Source organism: Sorex araneus, chromosome X (genome assembly GCF_027595985.1).
Source record: "Sorex araneus isolate mSorAra2 chromosome X, mSorAra2.pri, whole genome shotgun sequence".
Taxonomy (NCBI): Eukaryota; Metazoa; Chordata; class Mammalia; order Eulipotyphla; family Soricidae; genus Sorex; species Sorex araneus.
In genome coordinates this window covers 145,716,394-145,732,862 of record NC_073313.1, presented here as the reverse complement: position 1 = coordinate 145,732,862, position 16,469 = coordinate 145,716,394, and the positions used below count along the sequence as shown (strand labels likewise).

The window sequence follows — 16,469 nt, the reverse complement described above, 5'->3', positions numbered from 1 at the left end:
ACTCCTCTTCAATATAGTACTGGAAGTACTTGCGATAGCTATTAGACAAGAAAAAGAGATTAAGGGCATCCAGATAGGAAGGGAAGAAATCAAACTCTCACTATTTGCAGACGACATGATACTATATCTAGAGAAGCCTAAAACCTCTACTAAGAAACTCTTAGAAACAATAGACTTATACAGTAAAGTTGCAGGCTACAAAATCAATACCCAAAAATCCATGGCCTTCATATATGCAAACAATGAGGCAGAGGAAAGGGACATGAAAAAAGCAATCCCATTCACAATCGTGCCCCAGAAAATCAGGTACCTCGGAATCAGCTTAACCAAGGAAGTAAAAGACCTTTACAAAGAAAACTACATAACGCTACTCCATGAAATCAAAGAGGACATGAGGAAATGGAAACATATACCCTGCTCGTGGATAGGGAGAATCAATGTTGTCAAAATGGCAATACTCCCTAAAGCATTATACAGATTCAATGCGATCCCTATAAATATACCCATGACATTCTTCAAAGAAATGGATCAAGCAATCCTAAAATTCATATGGAATAACAAACGTCCAAGGATAGCTAAAAAAATTCTTGGGAAAAAGATGATGGGAGGCATCACCATCCCCAACCTCAAACTTTACTACAAAGCAGTCACAATTAAAACAGCATGGTACTGGAACAAAGGCAGAGCCGTAGACCAATGGAACAGGGTGGAATATCCCTACACACAACCCCAAATGTATGACCATCTAATCTTTGATAAGGGAGCAAGAGATGTGAAGTGGAGCAAGGAAAGCCTCTTTAACAAATGGTGCTGGCACAACTGGACAACCACATGCAAAAAAAATGGGTTTAGACCTTGACCTGACACCATGCACAAAAGTCAGATCAAAATGGATTAAAGACCTCAACATTAGACCACAAACCATAAGGTACATTGAAGACAAGGTCGGCGAAACCCTCCACGATATTGAAGATAAAGGTATCTTCAAAGGTGACACGGAACTAAGCAATCTAGTAAAAACAGAGATCAACAAATGGGACTACATTAAACTAAAAAGCTTCTGCACCGCAAGAGATACAGTGACCAGAATACAAAGACTATCCACAGAATGGGAAAGGATATTTACACAATACCCATCAGATAAGGGGTTGATATCAATGGTATATAAAGCACTGGTTGAGCTCTACAAGAAGAAAACATCCAACCCCATCAAAAAATGGGGCAAAGAAATGAACAGAAACTTTACCAAGGAAGAAATACGAATGGCCAAAAGGCACATGAAAAAGTGCTCTACATCACTAATCATCAGAGAGATGCAGATCAAAACAACCATGAGATACCACCTCACACCACAGAGACTAGCACACATCCAAAAGAACAAAAGCAACCGCTGTTGGAGAGGATGTGGGGAGAAAGGGACCCTTCTTCACTGCTGGTGGGAATGCCGACTGGTTCAGCCCTTCTGGAAAACAATTTGGACGACTCTCAAAAAATTAGATATTGAATTCCCATTTGACCCAGCAATACCACTGCTGGGAATATATCCCAGAGAGGCAAAAAAGTACAATCGAAACAACATCTGCACATGTATGTTCATCGCAGCACTGTTTACAATAGCCAGAATCTGGAAAAAACCCGAATGCCCCAGAACGGATGACTGGTTGAGGAAACTTTGGTACATCTATACAATGGAATTCTATGCAGCTGTTAGAAAAAAGGAGGTCAAGAATTTTGTAGTTAAGTGGATGGGCATGAAAAGTTTCATGCTGAGTGAAATGAGTCAGAAAGAGAGAGACAGACATAGAAAGATTGCACTCATCTATGGTATATAGAATAACAGAGTGGGAGACTAACACCCAAGAACTGTAGAAATAAGTACCAGGAGGTTGACTCCATGGCTTCGAGGCTGGCCTCACGTTCCGGGGAAAGGTCAACTCAGAGAAGCGATCACCAACTACATTGTAGTCGAAGGCCATGTGGGGGAAGGGAGTTGCGGGCTGAATGAGGGCTAGAGACTGAGCACAGAGGCCACTCAACACCTTTATTGCAAACCACAACAGCTAATTAGAGAGAGAAAACAGAAGGGAATGCCTTGCCACAGTGGCAGGGTGGGGTGGGGGGGAGATGGGATTGGGGAGGGTGGGAGGGACACTGGGTTTACGGGTGGTGGAGAATGGGCACTGGTGAAGGGATGGGTTCCCAAACTTTGTATGAGGGAAGTATAAGCACAAAAGTGTATAAATCTGTAACTGTACCCTCACGGTGATTCTCTAATTAAAAATAAATAAATTTAAAAAAAAAAAGAAAAGATGAAGTCATGAAATTTGCATATAGGTGGATCAACATGGAAAGTATCACATTAAGTGACATGAGTCAGAAAGAGAGGGACAGACATAGAAAGATTGCACTCATTTGTGGACAGAATGGGAGACTAACACCCAAGAATGGTAGAGATAAGTATCAAGAGAAGTACTCCACAGCTTGAAAGCTGACCTCACATGCTAGGTGAAGAAGCAGCTCTGATAAAGAAGGGATCACCAAGCAAAGGGTGCTAGGCGGGCCCACTAGGGATGGGAGATACAGGCTGAAAATAGACTATAGACCGAACAAGATGCCTACTTAATACCTCTGTAGCAAACCACCACACCCAATAAGAGAGAATGAGCAAATAGGAATGCCCTGCCTCAGAGACAGGGTGGGGTGAAGGGGACAGGGTGAGGATGGTGGGAGGGATGCTGGTACCATTTGTGGTAGAAAATGGGCACTGGTGGAAAATGGGCACTGGGTGGGAGGGATGCTAGTACCATTTGTGGTGGAAAATGGGTGATGGGCACTTGATCTCTGTATGACTGAAACCATAAGCATGAAAACCTGTAAGTCTGTAACTTTGTCTCACGGTGATTCACTAATAAAATTTTAAAAAGTGAATAAAAAAGCTTGTATCAAAGATCAAACAAGTGAAAATTAAAATATAAAAAATTAATATTAGCTTTATTATTTCCCATGAACTTTTTATAATTTTACTGGTAATATCATCAAGTTACCTACATTACTATGTAGTGAAATGTACATGTAAAATTTGTATGATTTAGTGACCCGATGTTTCCCAAATGCCCAATACATAATGCTTAAAAGTTAATACCGGGATAAATAATTCAAATTACAAGATATACTAATAAATTAGAGTGCAATAAAATATGCAGAGTTCATGGATATGGTTCCTGCTTCCATATTTCAGTTAAAATTTAAAAGTTTTATTTGCTTAGTTTTGGAGTAGTTTCAGGAATAATATCCATATATTCACATTTTTAAAAAATTTCTTTAAACAAATGATTGTGTCACGGTATCACTGTCATCCCATTGATCAGGAGATCAGTTCCGTTGAGAGATGGGGGCAGGGAAGAACCCCAGGCTGAGAGGCAGGTCAGATGGTGGGGAGGAGAAGGCAGCGTGGGCATGGTGCTGTGCGGGCCACAGTGGCTATCAGTGCTGCTGGAAGCTGGGGCCTCTTTAAACCAAGCAACATGTTAAATAAATTGGCAAATTAACTGATTCTTCTTATCTTCCATAATATTAGAAAATAAAGTGCTGCAAATTGAAAATGATAACATTAGTCTGCATTTTTATATTAACAATACATTGTGTCTAACATCTGAACCTCAAGTGCATGAACCTTTGTGGGAGTAGCAGCTGCCCCCGACCCCCAGAAATCCCAGCACATCCACACAAATAGAAGACTGGCAGCTGGATCCTGCAATGTTTGCCACCATAACCATCTCTCCTGCAGGCACCATCCCTCCAGCCACCAGTCTAACATATTAAACTCAGGTGTCTGAACTGTGGGGGATCTACACCCACACACCTCACTCCAGCCATTAGTCCCAGCACCCACACAAAGGGAAGCCAGTTGGGTCCTGCAATATTTTGCCACAGAAACCGCCCCTAATGGCATCCCTCCAAAGCAACACAGAAACTAGCACATCCTTGCAAAGAATTTACTACATATATATCCTATATTAAACGTACCAGTGAAGCCAGGCTTCACATTTCTTCACCTCTACATGACTCACTGTAAAAGACAAAGACATCCTAATGGTAGAATATTAAGCACAGTAAGTAACAGTCAGAAACAACTCCAAACTGCAAAGGTTATGATGGGAAAGCAATGCAGGAACCCACGAGGCTTGAGTGAACCCATGAGTGAAGTCTGTAGCACAGATAACCCAATCAGTAATATTGAGCTATATCATCTCTCTGATGAGGAATTTAGAATGGAATTTTGAGTATGCATAAGAAGCTCAAAGAAACAATGGAATGCACTGTCAATAAAATGCAAAAGGATATGAGAGCAGAAATGAGGAAAATACAAAATAAAAAGCAGAAATGACAGATCTAAAAAAACTTGGAAGGTAAACATTTTTTTTAAAAGGCACTGGATAACCTCAGCAGCTGAGTAATAGCTGCTAAGGACAGAATTAGTGAGTTCCATGATGAGGTGCAGAGAATCTTCAGAAAAGAGCAAAAGATGGAAAAGAGCCTCAAAATAGGCGGATATTTGATAAGAGAACATCTGGATAAAGTCAAGAGAAATTAGAAACATTGGTGTCCCAAAGGGTCAGGAAGAAATCATGATAAAGAAGCAGCTATCAAATCCATCATTGCTGAGAACTTCCTAGAACTGGAGTGCATGCAATGAGATCCAAGAGGCCTGAAGCATATCAGCTAAATGAAATCCAAATAAAAATAGTTCATGTCACATCCTAATCAAAATGATGAAAACCATAGGTAAAGATATAATACTGAGAGCAGCAAGATAAAAGAATAATGTTGCTTAGAAAGGAGAGTCCTTAAGATTTACAGCAGGCTTATCAGAGGAAACCATCTGGGCCTGAAGAAAGTGGTGAAAAATCTCAAGGAAATGAATGCCTCACCAAGAATACATTACCCAGCTAGACTCTCATTTAGCTTTGAAGGAACAATACACAATTTCAAGGAAAAACAACTCAGGAAATTCATAGACTCAAAACTATTGTTATAAGAACAAAATGGGCTACTTTAAGATAAGAAAAGCCCCACAGATACATAAAACTCCTGCAGGAAAATTACACAAAACCAAAAAACTATAATTTCTTTCAATGTCAATGGGATAAATGCACCAATTCAAAGACACAGAGTGGAAAGAAGGTTTAGAAAATTGAACCCAACACTCTGCTGCCTGCAATAGAGACATTTATTTGAAAGACATTTATTTATTATCAGAGTAAACACAGATTCAACGACTAGAAATGATTCTTTAAGCAACGACCCTCTCAAAAATGCAGGTATAGATAGACCTACTTGTATCAGACGACACAGACTTCAGGCTGAAGAACTTTGTAAGAGACAGTGAAGGTAATTTCTTAATAATTAAGAGATCTCTACCTCTGGAAGATCTCACATTCCTAAACCTATATGCATCAAATGAGGGACCAGCAAAATACTTAAAACAATTGATTATAGACTTTAATGAAGATATCAATAGCAACACAATAGGAGTTGAGTCATCAGCACTGCTTTGTCACCTCTTGATAGATCAACAAGGCAAAAACTCATTAGGAAAGAAGAAAGTCCACAGCCCACATAAATAACCTAACTTCACAGCATAAGATCGTGAAAAATGACCAACAAAGGGAGTCCAAACTACCCAGGAGGAAGGAAATAATAAAATTTAGAGAGAAAAAAGTACTAAAAACAATCCAAAAGATGAAGGAAACAAAAGGCCAGGACCAGAAAGATTCACTAGCAAATTCTTCCAAATATTTAAAGAGGACCTATTGCCAGTTCTTGTAAGCTTTTCCAGGAAATTGAAGAAACAGAAACTCTCCCAAACAGTTTCTATGAGGCACATATAACACAAATACCAAAAGAAAACAAAGACACCGTACAAAAAAGAAAACTACAGGCCGATATCCTTGATGAACACGGATGTGACAGTTCTCAACAAAATATTAGCAAATAGAATCCAACAACTCATCAAAAAGATGGTACACCATGAAAAAGTGGGATTCATCCAGGGATGCAAGGATGGTTTAAATTCAGAAATCAATAAGCATAATCCATCATTTCAACAAGAGAAAAGATAAAAACCATATGATCATATCAATAGATGCAGAGAAAGCATTTGACAAGATCCAGCACTAGTTTATGATGAAAACTTTCACCAAAATGGGTATTGAGCAAACTTTCCTCAATATAGTCAAAGCCACCTACCGCAAGCCTATGGCAAGCATTATCCTCAATGGGGAAAAACTAAAGGCCTTCCCTCTAAGATCAGGGACAAGACAAGGATGCCCACTCTCACCATTTCTGTTCAATATAGTACTGGAGTACTTGCAATAGTGGTTAGGCAAGAAAAAGATATTAAAGACATCCAGATAGAAAAGGAAGAAATCAAGCTCTAACTATTGGCAGATGATATGATACTATATTTAGAGAACCCTAAAGGAGCTTCTAAAAACAATAGACTTGTATAGTGAAGTCGCAGGCTAGAAACCAAAACCCAAAAGTTCATGGCTATTCTATATGCAAATAATAAGAGAGAGGAACGTGACATGAAAAAAGCAATCCCATTCACAATCATGCCTCAGAAAATCAAGTACCTCGGAATCAGCTTAACTAAGAAGGAAAAGGACCTGTACAAAGAAAACTACAAAATGCTACTTCATGAAATAAAAGGAGACACAAGGAAATGGAACCATATCCCCTGCTTATAGATTGAGAGAATTAGCATTGTGAAAGTAGCAATACTCCCCAAAGCACTATACAGATTCAATGTGATCCCTGTAAGGATACTCATGAAATTCTTCAAAGAAATGGATTGAACACTCCTGAGATTCATATGGAACAACAACCCCCCATGAATAGCTAAAGCTTGGGAAAAAGAAGATGGGAAGCATCACCTTCCCCAACCTCAAAATCTATTACAAAGTGGTTATAATTAAAACAGCATGGTACTGGGACAAAGGCAGAACCACAACCATGGAACAGGGGTAAATATCCTGAAACACACCCTCAAAAATATGATCATCTGATCTTTAATGAAGGAGCAAGAATGTGAAGTGAAGTGGAGCAAGGAAAGCCTCTTTAACAAATGGTGCTGGCAAAACTGGTCAGCTACATGCAAAAAAATGGGCTTGGATCTCTACCTAACATCATGTACAAAAATCAGATCTAAACGGATTAAAGACCTCAACATCAGACCAGACTCCATAAAATACACTGAAGACAAGGTTGGCAAAACCCTCCACGACATTGATGGTAAAGGTTTCTTCAAAGATGTCACTCCACTGGCCAAGTAAGTGGAAACAGAGATAAATAAATGGGACTATCTTAAACTCCATATGCCAAAAACAGTAACAATAAGTCTCTCAATGAGAGATGTTACTGGTGCCTGGTTGAACAAATCGATGAGCAATGGGATGACAGTGATCTTAAACTAAGAAGCTTCTTGCCGCAAAAGAAACAGTGACCAGAATACAAAGACAATCTACAGAATGGGAAAGGATATTCACCCAATAACCATCTTATAAGCGGTTGATATCAAGGATATACAAGGTGCTGGTTGAACTCTACAAGAAGAAAACATCCAATCCCATCACAAAATGGGGCAATGAAATGAACAGAAAATATCTCAAAGAAGAAGTCCAAATGGACAAAAGGCACATGAAAAAATGCTCTTCATCACTAATCATCAGGGGGATGCAGATCAAAACAACAGTGAGATATCATCTCACATCACAGAGACTGGCCCACATCCAAAAGAACAAAAGCAACCAGTGTTGGCATGGATGTGGGGAGAATGAAATTGCATATAAGTGGATCAACATGGAGTGTATCATGCTAAGTGAAATGAGTCAGAAAAAGAGGGAGAGACATAGAAGGACTGCAATCATTTGTGGAATATAAAGTAAAGAATGGGAGACTAACACCAAAGGATAGTAGAGATAAGGACCAGGAGGATTGCTCCATGGCTTTGAAGCTATCCTCATATGCTGGGGGAAAAAGGCAGCTCAGACAGAGAAGGGACCACCAAGTAACCAATGCTTGGAGGGCCTACTCAGGATGGGAGATGCATGCTGAAAGTAGACTATAGACTGAACATGATGGCCACTTAATACCTGCATTGCATGCACAGAATGCCTAAAAAAATAAATTAAAAAACACCTGCATTGAAAACCACAATACCCTAAAGGAGAGAGAGAGAGTAAAAGAGAATGTGCCTGCTAAAGAGTTGGGGGTATGGAGGGGTGGGAGGGATACTGGGAACATTGGTGGTGGAGAATGGGCACTGGTGGAGGGATGGGTACTTGATCATTGTATGACTGAAACATAAGCACGGAAGTTCGTAAATCTGTAACTGTACCTCATGGTGATCCATTTAAAAATTTTAAAAAATAAATATGAAGCAAACAAACAAACAAGATTAAGAAAACCAAGAGTTGGTTCTTTGAAACAACAAACAAGATGGAAAATCCACTAGCAAGACACACAAAGACACACAACATTATGATGTTGGTGGACCCCAAATGTGACTTATGTGAGGAGGGAAGTGAGAAAGACCAAGAACATCACTTTCTCCCAATCTGCTTCGCCACCATGGGACCCACTAAAAAGTCTAGAACTGATAGAATTCTGCAATTGAGCCCCTGCTTGGCACAGGCCTGAGCTTCACCAACTCCATTCAGTGGCCATCAAGCCATATCTTGCATCTACTTAGTCTTCTATGTATAGGAGTTGATCTCCATCACCCAATTTCTCTGGGATCCAAGGACTCAGGTTGGAATAAAGATTTGCACTTTGTAGAAAAAGAGAGGTCATTCCCAGGCCTTATCCAGGGTTTTGGGGTCCTTGTCTCACCTCTCAGAAAAGAATTTCAAGAGCAGACGAGCAGTAAAGTAAAAAGAGATTTTATTTGGAGGTTTTTGAAGGGAAGGAGGCAGAAAAAGTGAGAGAGTAGAGAGTAATGTGCATGAGAGAGAGAGAGAGAGTGAGAGCAGGCTTTCTCAAAGACAGAGAAGCCTGGAGTGACCTTTTTTTTTTTTTTGGTTTTTGGGTCACACCTGGCGATGCACAGGGGACCATATGGGATGCTGGGATTCGAACCTGGGTCAGCCGCGTGCAAGGCAAACGCCCTACCCGCTGTGCTATCGCTCCAGCCCCTAGAATGCACTTTTAAGCCATAGTCCCATGGATTTGCTGTGTAAGAGAGAGTGAGTGTGTACCTTGATCGTGTAAGATGTATATGGCAAAATCAAGAGCCAGAACAGGGGCTGGAGCCATAGGACAGCAGGAGGAGCGATAATACAGCGGGTAGGGCATTTGCCTTGCACGCGGCCGACCCGGGTGTGATCCCTGGCATCCCATATGGTCCCCTCAGCACTGTCAGACGTAATTCCTGAGTGCAGAACTAGGAGTGACCCTTGAACATCACTGGGTGTGACCCAAAAAGCAAAAAAAAAAAACCATTCTGCCATAATTCTGTATTGTTATGAACTTTCCCCTCAATCCTGCTTTTGCTGTTTTCTATAGGTTCTGATTATATATTTCTAAATTCTTATTCACTTCATGGAATCTTTTTATTTCCTCTGTTATTTACTCTTTGATATAATATTTATTAGTTGGATCTTGCTCTGTTTACAACTGCTGGATTTTTCTCTATTTTTTAAGTCTAGGAAATTTATTTCCTGAGGTCATGACACAAGAAGGGAACTCAGCCACAGGTGTGGGGCCCCAGGGTGAAGGCAGACCTGGTTTACAGGCTGGGTGGATCAGGGAGCCTAAAGTGCATTTACATGGTGGTATGGCTGGGTCTATTAGTGTTCACAGTCATATGATTGGCCCAGAACCAGGTGGCTAGGGCAGACTGAGGTTCAAACCATGGGCAACCTAGGAAAAGGAGCATCAACAATTTACAGGGGGCAGCCTCTGTGTTGGATTGTTAGAATGAACACTATGTTGTATGGTTGGGGCCAGAAAGCTGAAAAAGTTGCTCTTATTTTTTGGCGCAACGGGGGAGTGTCTAGGGGGGCACCTGAGACCCCAAACTAGGGAATTATTCAAAACTGTTTATATCTAAGCCTTTTCACTGCTGCTGTTGGTCCAGGGGACATCTCGAACCACAAAGCCCTTGAAGGGTGTCTTGGACATCTAGTGGGCTGGAGGCTTCAGGCTTCAGGTACTTGTAGTGCCTCACTGTCAACCCCTTTGGCTAAGTATTCCTCCTCTACATTGAGGATATGGTCAATGGCCTCCTCCACATTTCTGGGAGCTCCATCACCTTGACACAGTTGGGATATGGGGCACTGATTTGTGGGAAAATGATGTGCACCTTGAACTCGTGATTTTTTGGATGGCTTTGCCCCAGGTCCCACTGATGTGGACCTGGAAGTGGTGGTCCAGCAGCTCATCCTCCAAGACCATCTGCTCAGGTTCACCCAAGATCCTGAGGATGGCTTCCCCAGTGCCCAGCCTCTATATTATTGTCCTATCTCACAATGCTCTGCCCGCAGCTCCTTCATGTGCTCCAGCAGCCCCGCTTTGGCTTGGTCCAGATGTGCAACGAGATGATAATGACATCAAAGCGCCGTGGAGAGCCAGACTAGACCTCTAGCATCTCTCCCACCCCTGATGTCATCGCCATTCTTCTGGGAAACTGGCTCTGCACTAGGTACCGTGTTTTCTTCTCTGTCCATAAATTTAATCTGACCATTATAATTCCTTGTAACCTGCTGGATTCTGGAAATTTTGGGATTAATGATGGAGCAACAAAACCTTTGGAATATGGCACATTCTATGGTCACCTGGGTTTCCAGGTTCTTGATGATCTCTTGGATATGCCTTTTGGTGGTATCCACACAATCCTCGGCATCTATGAGGGCTAACTTGTTGCTCTGGACACTGGAAGCTCACCATAACCCCACGGGATTTGTCCACAATCTCCCAAAGCACCTGGCCTCTCCAGATAACAAAGCGACAGTGGTGTTTGGGGTATAACAGCATGGAGTCCTCTATTATTTTATCCAGGTTCTGGATCAGTTCCTCAAAATCCTTCTGGGTCTTTCAAACAAACTCCTCCTTCCTGAAGATGGTGATAAGGTCCTGATACTTATTCTCAGTGGTGGAGAGGATGATGTGGGTATCCATGCTGCCCCACACTTTGTGGATTTTGCCACCTTCCACCACTGACCCCGAGGAACTTGTGGTACTCTAGCTTGGCTAGATGTCCATGGTAAAGCGCTTTGTTTGTTTTCCACCCAGTGCAGGAGTTGCTACTTGGCCTCCTCCATGTTTGAGTACAGGTGTCTGATGACAACCATGTCAATTCTGGAACCCTCCACAGGGAAGTGGATGTAGACTCCATAGCACTTCTCCATGATGGAGTGTTATGAGGTGGCCTTTATTGCCAATGGGGGAGTTGTGTAGCATGTCGGGAATGGGTCACCTCCAGCTCAGCAACATTGGCAAGGTCCGTCTGGATGGAAATGTTGAGGCTCCAGGCGGCCTCACAACTGGCCCTCTTACCCATGATGACAATAGTCACCAAGTTGCTCTTCTTGCTGGAAGGTCCATCTTAATGTTACTCTATTTGTGGGTCTTTATGATTTGTGTGTCCTCTTCCACAATGATGTTCTTGTGTAATTGCTTTAAGTCCAGGGCAGAGCTAAAATAGAGATGAAATAGCTATTCTCCACATATCCACCACTATCTTCTGCATGTACTTTGGGCATTTATCCACCTTGTTCTTCAGTCCCTGAGTTGGAAAATATCACTTTTTGTGCTGGTTGTGGGAAGTTAATGATGACCTCTGGGAACTTGGAACAAATCTCACAGATCCTATTCACCATTCTGCTCAAAGGTTGTGTAATGAATTTACAGCTGTGATTAGATCCTTCGGTGCTCTCATTTTCCATTTGTGAAGCTAGCACCAGCAGCTTCTGTTTGGTCTGCTGCATGCCCTGGGGGTTTTCTTCCATGTGGACTTTAGTGCTCTTCTCATTGTTAGGGAATATGCACATGGACACCTTGTACAGCTTGTACTGGTCTTTGATTATGTTGATATTGGATCTGCAATTCTCAATGTGAAAGTCGTGGCCAATGTTGATCATCATATACAGTTGATGAGAACTTTGATTTGACTTTACTCTCTGTGAGCTCGATGTGAACCTGTGGCATAAGCTGAGAGATATGGGACAGGTTCTGTCCTTTCTTGCCAATGATGAAGTGGTAAAACCAGGCAGGGGCAGAGATAAAAGAGTCCGTGAAACTGTTGGCCTTGGCATAGTCAGTGCCTGCCCCAGCTTTTCAGGTTCACAGGGGAGGATGAGTCATCCAGATGCTGTTGGAGGAGGGGAAATCTCTGTTGACATGCTGGTTCTCCCTAAGATCTCCTGAGGGGCATTGCCCTTGGGCCTGATGACCTACTTGTGCTTCGAATTCTTCACTTACATCCTGATGGCCGTGGTCTTTATCTTCTATTCATAAATCTTCTTTATGCAAGCCACAGCCTCAATTAATTGCCCCTTCTCATCCATGAAGATTATTTCAGTTCTATTGATGCTGGGTGGGAGGATGCTTATGTGAGTGTCTGTCTCCTGCATGATCTCCCCAACATGTTGATTGTACAGCCCTTGAGGGACGGATGTGAGGCCTTTTCCACCTCCAGCCTCTCCACTTGTCCAGCTCAGCAGATGTAAGCAGGAATTTGTGACAAGCTTTGTCGATTTCCCCCTTTGGTGTTGGTGATCGGAATCTGGTTACTGGCATCATCTGGTTGTGTAGTCTGTATTTTGGTTGTAGTTTTTATCTTCAAGTCTTGCAGTTTCTCTCCTTTTTGCCAATGACAAAGTGATGGTGTTCTTTGGAATGGCAAAAAAGGCTAAAGCCTGGTTCTTCACCATGACTACAAAGTCCTCCTGGGCCTATCTGAGAGTGCCCAGCTTCCCTGAGACCAGGATGCAGAGACCCTGATCTTGGCAAGAAGCAACTCGTTGTGAGTGCAGGTCCTCTATATGATCTCAAGTCAGGCTCATTCCCGTTCTCCAAACTGATTCATGCCCTTGTACTTCCTCTTCTCCAGGGGCACATGCAATATCTGGGTATAGAAAAAAGCCCTTATAAACTTTTCTGCCCTTGCTGCCCCAAATGTTTCCCCACAGCTAGTTTTTGTCTGAGAATAGTTTTATTCCTCCTTCCATTCTGAGTAATAAACTGTAAAGAAGAGGAGTCTTGGAGGATCTTTTCACTCAAGTATTTCAATATATCATAACATTATCTTCTTGGTTAGAGATTCATTAAAATAGTTTTCTGTGAATCTTACATTTTTTCCCTTTGTGTATGAGGTTTTGCTTCTCTCTTGTTGCTCTATGGAGTAAGTCTCTATTTTTTGTTCTTGTCATTTAATAACAATATATCTTGGTATTTTCATGTTTGCATTTACATTAATTAACATTTTGATGGATCTGTGCTCAAATTTCCCTCTTTATGTTGGGTTAGCTATCACCTATTTTTTTTCAATTAATTTCTACAAATTTCCCTCTCTATCACTTTCCTCTATTCTGGAATTCCCAGGACTGTGAGATTGTTCATATACAACATCTATTATATTATCTTTATTTTTATCAAAATCCTTCCTGTTGTCTATTTTTTATTGATAAAACTGATGAACCATATCTTTAAGGTCAGTTATTCAATTTTCTATCACTATTGCGATAGCACAGCAGGTAGGGTATTTGCCTTGCACGTAGTAGACCCGGGTTTGATTTCTCCGTCCCTCTCGGAGAACCTGGCAAGCTACCAAGAATATTCTGTCCACATGGTAGAGTCTGGCAAGCTACCTGTGGCATATTGGATATGCCAAAAACAGTAACAACAAGTCTCACAATGGAGACGTTATTGGTGCCAACTTAAGCAAATCGATGAACAACGGGACAACAGTGCTATGACAGTAATACAGTGCTATTCAGTCTTCAGTTTCATAAATTCTGCTTCTGAGACTTACTACTGTCTTATTTAATTCATTTTATTAATTCATATTTCCATTAAAATTGTCTTTATTTTTCCCATAGAGTTCAAGTTCATTGTCTTTTAAGTATATTTTAGACCACTAAACATCAATGGTACTGTTTTTAAAAAGGCTTTTAGCATATTATAAAGGTCTTATGTAGTTGGGGATATTTCTGGGCTTTTGTTACTCTCTCTTGACATGGCTTAGTTCCCTTATGTTTCCGTTGCTCCTGATTGTCCATTTTATCAAGGATAGGAAGTCTGGCCCAGTTAGTACTCCAGCAATTCTCTCACTAGTGGATGTGGTTAAACTCTCCCCCTGTGGCCTCCCTATATTTTATGAAAAATGCAGCTACAGCTTCTGCGTTTCCCATGGTGTCTTTCACCAAAAACTAATGTTTACAATCTCACAGGAGACATATTTTTGGTGTCTTTCTGACATTGGGAAGGATTTAGCACATGGATTTATTTCTGTTAGTGGTTTGTGGATTGGATCAAGCAAAGGGACACATCCCAGTGCTCAGGCTAGCCTGGTCAGGAATTTGTGGAAGTGTCTATGTTCAAGTAGCTTCTTGGTGTGGTTGTGCTGGGGCCAACAGGAACTTTTCTTGGTTGGGCACTGGTATTGGATGTCTGGGATTGGCTGATTTTCTTCATGGCTGGACTGAGGCCAAAGGGATTCATCTCAGGACTACTTCTGTCCACAGCATGACATGTTGGCGTGGATGATAGGTTCTGATGATTTCTCAGCATGATTAGGCCTCTTCTTTTTTTTAAAATTTATTTTATTGAATCACCATGTGGAAAGTTACAAAGTTCTCAGGCTTATGTCTCAGTTATACAATGCTTAACACCTGTCCTTTTACCAGTGCCCATACTCCACCACCAAAAAAAAAAAAACAGTACACCTCCCACCTCCCCCACCCCCCACCTGCATAACTGATAACATTCACTTCATTTTCTCTTTACCTTGATTACATTCCATATTTCAACACAAAACTCACTATTGTTGTTGGGGTTTCAACACAGAATTCACTATTCTTCTTGGAGTTTATCCCCCCCCCAAAATATGGCCCTATTGACAAGGAAACATTTGATAATTAGTTCTCCACTAATGAGAATGAAGAGATATAAGGTCGCGCGGCTGTGGTAGAGGCCGCACGGCTTAGGATTTCTGTGTTTTAGTAATTAAGTACATGGAGATTTAAGTGGGAAATTTCATCATTTCCCTTCCTGGGGCAGCATAAAGCAAAAGCTTAGTTCACAGTCTGGGGACATGGCTGCGAGCACTTGCTGGGTTCAGAAGTAATCTAGCTGGCTCTGGATCTTGGTCGTTCAGCAGCAAAGCGGCCGTGCAAAAGCATGGCCACCTGGTTCAAATCTCGGTGGAGCGTGAGCCGGAGCCGGTACCGGCCCCAGCCTGAGACTGGGCCTCTTCTTAAAAATTTTGTGAGATGGCAAATGTAGCATGCTTGGGTTGAAGTAAGAATTTACTTTCTTTTACTTGCAAAGAGGAATCATCCCTCCTGCCTGAGAGCACTGCTTACCTGAAACTCACTGTGGCATGAATTTTGTGGCCTCTTACTTACATCAAGTGAACCTCAGCTGCTTTGTGGGGTTAATTGGACTCTAATACCTTTACTATGCAGGTGCTTATCGCTGATATTTACTAGACTTACTTGATCCAGGAACTTTCCCAAGTAGACTAGATGGTTTAATTCTCTCTATGGAGGCCATTACGTCCATGACTCCCCACAGCATCCACCAGCACCATTTCCCTTAGTCCCACAGGACCTCAACTAAATCTTGGGCAGTTTAAACATATGTATTCTAGAAACATAAATTATGAAAGTTTCTGGATCTTATTATCATGAACTGTCTACTTGTGATCAAATGGAATCCCCTTCACCATTTCTCAAAATGTACTCTTCTGACTAATTTCTGAAGATGCCTTTTCTGAAGTTTAAAGGATCAAATTTAAAGGATCTTTAGACTAATTTCCTAAGGCATTTTGTGGTGCCTTACTTTTGGAATAATAAAATTTCCCTTGTAACTTTTTAAAATTTTTGTGTTTTGGGACACACCTGACTCTGTTTAGGTGAACAAATATGTTGCCAGGGGTTGAATGTGGATTTACCACATGCAGGGCAAATTTCTTACCCACTGTGCTGTCTCCTGCCCAAATTACTTTGTTTCTTATATCATTAATAAATACATCCTAGATATACATATGCCCAAGATCTAGAATTAAATGCAAAATCAGCCAGTAATTGGATGTTTATCTTTTCTGATTGCTCCAGATCCTATCCATACCCTCACTTAGTGTATTTGAATAAACACAATAAGCACAATTTAAATGACATTGAGAGTATAGAATGTAGGGTGGGAGGAATTAAGAAATATTGAAGGCGTGGTGTCCAACATTTTGT

At 41.4% G+C, this 16,469-nt stretch overlaps 1 pseudogene; it reads right to left on the bottom strand.

Moving 5' to 3' along the window:
* Positions 1-10,030: 10,030 nt before the first annotated feature.
* LOC129399791 (vigilin-like) lies at positions 10,031-15,786 on the bottom strand (annotated as a pseudogene).
* Positions 15,787-16,469: the final 683 nt, after the last annotated feature.